An 8218-nucleotide genomic window follows, 5' to 3' on the forward strand; every position below is an offset into this window, starting at 1 on the left:
ATAATACCTCGATGTTAAGAAAGATTTTTGTTTGCGTTTCCTGGAGACAGTGTTCCCTACCCTAATTATTCTCAAGATAAAAATTAAAGGACTTAAAACAACCAATTAGGGCTAATCTTTGAGGAGTCAAAAAGAAAGAGTGCTACATTTGCTTTCTGAAGACCTGAGATTACAAATTGGCTTTGCAACACATTATCTGTACCAACCCCAAATAATTCTGTATCTTTCAATGCTGCCTTTTAATTAAGGGAGTTGGGCCCAAGATTTCTAAAATCCCTTGCAACTGAATCTGTAACCCATGATTCCCTTTAAAAGTTCCCTCCAAATGACTTCCTCAAGGACTTCAGCAATTCTTCAGTTATATATTAAAGAGTTTCTGCCCATTTCATAGCGATTTGAGGTAGGTTCCTCCTTCCTAAGAGACTGAAACAGATACTAGAGCTTTGACATCCTAGAGAATTGACATGCATATGTGTATGCAATAGTGTCAAGGTGCCTGAAATCTCACTGAAAACTTAAATTTTAGTCAGATCAATGTTTCTGGCAATACAAAGCAATTGATAAATTGTCTATAATCTATTGATCTAACTAATCATCTATAATCTGTGTATCTACATATACAGATACATTTTGTATCAGGTTATGATAGTATCTTACAAAAAAGAATCAATCTCAGCATTGTAGTGCAGGGAGGTGTGTATGTGTGTGTGTGTATCTGTGTGCCCACAAGCCCACATAGGATGGGTCAACAATAAAGGTCCTACTGAGTAAATCAAGTGATGAAGGTCCAGTCTGCACAATGATGCATATATTTGCAGTTGATGGATTGAATATGATTGCAGGAGGTTGGTCATATTACCAGCTTTTAAAAATGTTCTGATTGCCTCTCTAAGATGGTGAGTAAGAATAAATTGAAGTTCATGACTTTTCTGGGTAATAAAGTGCTTCTATTATTTCCTTCTAGAATTTGATAATCCTTATTCATGTTGTCACAAGATGAATTTCAGGACTCCGGAAGACATGAACAATTGTACCAATATCATGGAATTCTTCCTTATGGAGTTTTCCAGTATCCGAGAGCTGCAGGTCTTGCACGCCATTCTTTTCTTGCTGATATACATTGCAACCCTGACGGGGAATTTCCTCACTGTCACTGCCATTGTCACCGACCCACACCTTCACTCCCCAATGTATTTTTTTCTGAGCAACCTTTCCCTCTTGGATCTTGGCTGCATCTCAGTCACTCTTCCCAAATTCATTGTGAGTTCTCTGACAGGTAATCAATCCATTTCTCTCCTGGGCTGTGCTGCTCAGGTTTTCTTCATTATCTTCTTTGCTGCAACAGAAATTGCTTTGCTTGTGGTGATGTCCTATGACCGCTTTGTGGCCATTTGCCACCCCTTGCACTATGGGGTCACCATGACACCATTCCGTTGTCTTTGGGCGGCAACTGGTTCATGGGTCAGTGGGCTCCTCTATTCAGCTCTACACACAGGGAACATGTTCCGTCTGCCTTTCTCAGGATCCAATGTGATCCATCAGTTTTTTTGTGACATCCCTCATGTCTTGAAGGTCTCATCTTCTGAGGTTCGCACTACTGAGTTTATACTCCTTGCCACCAGTTCCATTTTAATTTTATTCTGCTTTGGCTTTTTAGTTATATCCTATACTTATATCTTCTCCACTGTATTTAAAATGCCTTCTGAGGAAGGGCGATACAAAGCTTTGTCTACCTGTTCACCTCAACTCATTATCTTCCTTTTATTCATTCTTGCTGGTCACAATCTTCAGTCCTTTATCAGACACTTCCCCAGTCCAGAATCTTCTGATTTCAATGACTTACACAATATTGCCTCCATTTATGAATCCTATTATTTATAGTCTGAGGAATATGAAAATCAAGAATTCACTGGGCAGGATTATCAAAATGACCTTTTCCCCAAGAATATGCCCATCTCTAAAACAATTAAAAAGTAAGAGAATTATGAATGAGATATTACATGCCCAAGATAACAAAACAACTAGCTTAAAGGAAATAGTTTAATTTTTTCTATAAATAAAAATTATACACCAAAATATAATTAATAAAAATCAAGGCTATTATTCTATTTAATAGCTCTTGAGATAGATTTTCTCAGTGATGGCTTAGCACTTCTCCTTGGTCTTTCTTTTCAGCCCAATCAGTTTTGGGTGAAGACATTTCAGTGCCTCACAGTGTACTTTGAAGGGTTAAAATAGAGAGAAAATAGGAAATCGCCTGAGCACTCATCACTAAAACTCAGTAGTTTTACTGAACTGAAGCTGTGCTAGTGAAAAGAGTGATCAAGGAATCTGGACTTTGTCAATTGTAGTAGCACTGTGAATGATTCTACTGGTGTAGGTTTGAGAAACACATGGGATAATATTGAGTTGTATTCCACTGTCTTTGCTTTTGAGAGCAACAGGGAGAAGAATACGAGAGGTGATGAGACCAGCATAATATGATTTGCTATTTGGACAATATTTGCTTCTGTATTTCTCTGGCTCACCTGAGTCTTTTGCATCATGTTCATTTCCTGTGGTGGTTGAAGTAAAGGCCTTTCTAAACTCTATATCTGAAGTTTTTCTTGAATGTTTGAGTTAGAGTTGTAGACATGAAGCAATCTGAAGCATTGTTTTGAATATTACTTTTTTGAAAAATTCTGGTTTGTGAGCATATTCCAAGGAAAGATATTGACCCTTTGAATTTCCCAAATAAATTGATTTGGTCTCTGTGAATCCATAATCTTTAGGGACTTTGTGAGGTCAAGGACGTTACTTTATTAAATACTTGTATATGCTGAGCCCCTCTTTAAGTATCTTACTATACTTTGATTAATTTCCTTTTTGTAATTTAGTCACACAGGCAATACATTAGAGGAGGGAATAGAAGCAAATTTTACTCCCATCTAACAATAAGGAATACTGTCATTTCTTTGAAAAATCTTTCAATAAATTTCTAAAAAACAACAACAACAACAACAACAACAACAACTACTACTACTACTACTACTACTACCACCATACACACACACAAGAGGTTATTCATTAGGCACTGGACCAGGTATCTCTGTTCATGAAGATGAAAAAATAATCCCAGAAATGTATGATCCATATTATAGGGCAGGAACAGAGAAGACCAAATTCAATCAATCTATTGATCAATTACTACTAATTATTATAATTATATATTATTATGTTATATGTAAAATACATAATTTATGACATATTGTATATGATATATATAATATTATTATAATTTTATATAATACATATCATTATATAATTGTATAATAATTCCTGCTTCCTTTGTGGCAGGAAGTATACTAAGCATTGAATTCCTTACACAATCAACAATAAGAAAATGAAGCACAAATACTGTACCAAAAAGTAGAGAAAGAGAGAAGATTCACAAAACAGAAAAAATTAATTGCATCTGGTTTTATTATCCCAAGCCTCCTAAATCTACTGAATTCTCCTTAAATGTACTATTAACTGACATCTCTTTTTTTTCCTAAATGAAAGGAAGAATCTTCTCCAAAATGAGAAGAGTGTAACAGATGTGCTGAAATCCATCCTCAGTACCATTTTCCCATTACCTTTTCTTCCTTAGTGATTTTATCCATGTCCATTATTATACCTATTATTGATTTGAAGCTGACTCTCAATTTTGCATAAATTTCTATCAAATAATGCAATTCTTGACATTATTTTGCTTGATATTATGAAATAATAATTGTAATTGGCCACAAAATAAATATGCTGCAATATAAATAGAGTCAGAGATGGAGACACTTGAATTAAAAAGGATTCTCTAGGAGAAGGCGTTGAAGTTATTTTTAGAATGACTAGTATTTACCTATTCTGGACAATTTTCTTTGGCAATGTTGTCCACATTATCAGATTATATTCTCCTCCCATCCGTCTATCATTCTAATGCTCCCACTTCTGTGAATGTCATCACTATCTTTTGAGTCACTCTACTTTAGAAACTTGACTCTCTAGGCCTTAGTCCCCATTATTTAATAAACTGGGAAATTATTGCTATATATATCAATATATATTACTATATATATTGCTATATATCATTTTCATGATATATGCAACTTCTTATTACTTTTGTCCACTTCCAAAATCAAACTTACCTTGAACTCATCGGCCCCATCATCATCATTATCATAAATATCATTATCATCATAGATAAATTTTTTTAATAACACTTACTATAGACCAGGTACTGTGCTAAGTACAAATATCATCCCATTTGATCCTTACAACAATCTTTTTCTTTCTTTTTAAAATTTAATTTAAATTTTTAATAGTACTTTATTTTTACATGCAATGATAGTTTTCAATATTCACCTTTGCAAAAGCTTTGTGTTCCAAATTTTTCTCCTCTCCCTCTCTTCCCTGCCTTTCCTCCCATGCTTTCCTATACAGGTTAATTATGTACAATTCTTCTAAATGTATTTTTACATTTGTCATGCTATGCCAGAAAAATAAGATCTAAAGGGAGAAAACCCAAAGCAACAAAGAAAGAAAGTAACAATAAAGGTTAAAAGTACTATGTTTTGATCTACATTCAATTTCCATACTTCTCTTTTTGAAAGCAGATGACACTGGAATTGTCTTGAATCACCTGATTGTTGAAAAGTGGCATCTAGTTTCAAGAAGAAAAATGAGAGAGGAGAACACTTTGGAATTATGCCAGACAGATATTAAACTGTTTATACCCTTATTTTACTTGTGTATTTTATTCCTTGTTTTATTCTATAAATAAAATTTTAATAAATAAAAATTTTAAAAAGAAGGATAGAAGAGGCCAACTGTAATATATCATATTGCTGATGGAAAGATTTTGGGAAGACATGAAAGGAGCAGGGAATCTCCGTCTTCTCTTTATCTTCACCTAAGTACACCAGACACTTTGAGTAATTTTTCTTGGATGAGATTTAGAGGGTTCCTTCTTGATATAACTTAGTTTCCTCACACCCAAAAGGAGAGCTCCTTCACTTTGCATCGTCTAATAGGTATTTTTTATGTATGGCTCTTCTGATTTATATTTTTCTGTGATTTGGATAATTGCTTCCCTCAATTCACTTTGTGTGTTCATTTTGGAGCTGCCATTATGTAGGAAAGGGTCAAGCTTTGGATTTGTCACCTTCCCCTTAATAATACTGACAATTAATTAGAAATTATATTAAACCCAATCATATTAAACCCTAGAGTGATTACATTTAAGGGATCAGACAGATATAATATTATTGTAGTATTCCATCTCTCTAAGGAAAGTAGAGTGGTAGACTCTGGCCCCAACTTCTTGCTTCCACACCTATCAGGAATAAAAGCTCCCTGGAAGAAGAATGGCAGAAGAGAATAGAAATGTCTATTTTCTCTTCCTCTGGGCCACAAATCTATCCCTCTCTATTAGAGCTTTGTAATCTGTGGAGAATCCTTAACATAATATTGCTTTTTGTTTTACCATATTGTGTCATAGCATATAAAAACAAACAACAGTTGGCTACAAGAAGATTCAGATTCAAAAATTCCTGGTTTTAGTTCTAACATTCTATTCTACCACCTATGTTATTCTAGAATGGGGGTACCAGTCCAAACATCCTAAGAGTACTGGCTAGATAAATTGGGATCAAAAGGATAAAAAGGAGTATTCAAGTTGTGCAGAAAGTCAAGAGAAATTGCTGAAGGTCATTTTGATCAGAATGATCAGCAAAATTCAGGGAGGTGTTCCCTGTGCCAGAGAGACTAAATGTCTGATTAAGGCCTTGTTTGCAAGAATGGGTAAATTATAGGCTGGAGAAGAAATGCTCATGAAATTTCTTGCCTAAATAAAACCAATTCATTCTAGAATGCATTGGTCTTCGGTGTAGAATTAATCAAGAAAAAAGAATAGATGATCAGATTGCACATTACTAAAGTGTCTAGGTTTGTGATGCTTAAAAGTATGTCTTAGAGGAAATTTTTGTAATTTTTTAATTTGTCATTATTATTTATGTTCTCTAACCCAAATTTTCTTAATGCTGAAATATGGATCTCCAAATAAATTTACTTTAAATGATGAACCATTAAAGTCAAGGAGAAATATCTTCAGTATTCCAAAATGACGTCTGAAAGACACAATGAGGTACAAGATGGAAGAGCTCTCAGAAGGTCAGCCAATCATAAAACTGTTATGGAATACCTCCTTTATGTACGGTTGCAATTTTTAAGGAATTATTTTCTTCAATTAGCTTTTTTATTGCCTGTTCTATTTGGCTAATTCTACTTTTTAAGAAGTTGTTTTGTTCAGAGGATTATTTTTTCTCCACTTGTTTTCTTCAGGCAATTTTTACATTTCCTTTTCCAAACTGTTGACCCTTTTTCATAATTCTGCATAATTCTAATTTCTTCCAATTTTTCTTCTACTTTTCTTATTTGACTTTAAAAAAATTTTTTTTTTGAGCTCTTCCAAGAGGACTTGCCATTGTGCCCATGTGATAGCACAAAGTAAAACATGATTTGAATCAGGATTGCATAGCTTTTATAATCTTTTTATCTTCGGTGCCCACACTGTGACCTTGCAAATAGTAAGTGATTAATAAATGTTTGATTAATTTGGATTATATTTCCATTCAGGAAAATGACTATAGAAATAATGGGGGCAACTTGAATCCAGAATCCAAAAAAAGTGATTGGATATGATATATCTCTGACCTCTGAAGGCTTGTATTTTCTGGAGAGAGTTTCTCTATTGAGCTTATTGAATTCTCTGCATTATAACATGGCTTATTATGAGAAAGTTCATTGAGTAACTAGAAAGAATTCTATTGCCATGAATTTTTTTAAAATTAGTATTATTTTCCAAATATGTATCCATACAAGTATAAATATATATTATTATATTTATATTATATATTAAATTAAATATGCTTATATGCAGACTAGATATACATATATATAGTAAATATACACATATGTATGTATACTATATATACTTTATTACATTATATTTATTATATACTCTATGTGTAAAATGCAAGAACAGATGTTTTTTGAGATATTAAGATATAAAAGACATTTTAGCCTAGTCCCTGTCACCATACTTTCTACCTTTGTCCCTTGCCTGATGTAATTTCTCTCATTATCACTAAAAGATATTATTTGTTGACAGAGGAAAAACAGTTTTTGGAGGCCCCATTGCTCAGGTGAAGTCAGTGAGTTTTGAAGTTCTCTCAAATACCAAGGCCTTAATGATTGAAAAGAGGGAAGTACCTCACAAAGTATAGTTCCTCACTCCCCACCAGAGTTCATAGTGTTTGGCTTGGCCCTGGGAGACATAGAATGACTAGTAACAATTGATAACGTTTTATAACTATCCTCTGAGCTCTTCATCTGTGTTTTATTCTATGGTTGTGGATAACTAATAATAACCTAGGAAATAATGGGAGCTTAAAGGCTTATTTGCAAAATAGGCATGATAAATAGATCACTCAACTTCCTAGTCCATCCAAAGATACCGAATACAATGTGAGACAGATTTTTGTAGATTAAAACAAATTAATCAAATTAGACCAATTAATTAAAAGAAAATAATTCATAAGGTACAACCATGATACAAAATAAACTAATCTGGTCTCTAATTGTAGAAAAGATTAGGGACTACCAAGCTAGTGAGGTGAGAGTTCCTTAGACTCAGAAAAGGATGTGTCCCATTCTTCCTGTGAAACTACAATCAATCAAAGGAACATGGAATCAATTACTGATTGACCTGGAAGGGGTCAGTTTTCAGTTAAGACCCAAAGGTTGCTTGTGAGACCTGGAGGTATAATTGGGAGAAAACTCCTTGTCTCAGTGTTCAGGAATGACAGGATTTCATAATCCAGTTCTATAGTTAAGGGTCTCTATGTATCAGAGGGAGATGGTCCAACTTCCCACACAGGACTAGGTTCAAACAATGCAATAAAGTTTTCTCATGATTCCTATAATTGAAAAAAGTTTTCTCACAAAACAGAAATTTAATTAGATCCATAATTGAATAGAAAGGGAACTGAGCTAATTCCAGAATTGTGTCACAAGATGAAGTCCATATCATTTACGCAATTCCCACATTACACACAAGACCATTGAACATTGTTCTGACTTTGCAAGGGAAAATTACAGGTTAGAGTTTCAGCATTTGATTAGTAAGGAGAAACTTTAGTTC

The 8218-nt window shown here is 33.8% G+C and overlaps 1 pseudogene; it reads left to right on the forward strand.

Moving 5' to 3' along the window:
- Positions 1–1020: 1020 nt before the first annotated feature.
- Positions 1021–2044, forward strand: LOC127541667 (olfactory receptor 14I1-like; annotated as a pseudogene).
- The last annotated feature ends 6174 nt before the right edge of the window (positions 2045–8218 follow it).

This window comes from Antechinus flavipes, chromosome 6 (assembly GCF_016432865.1).
Source record: "Antechinus flavipes isolate AdamAnt ecotype Samford, QLD, Australia chromosome 6, AdamAnt_v2, whole genome shotgun sequence".
Taxonomy (NCBI): Eukaryota; Metazoa; Chordata; class Mammalia; order Dasyuromorphia; family Dasyuridae; genus Antechinus; species Antechinus flavipes.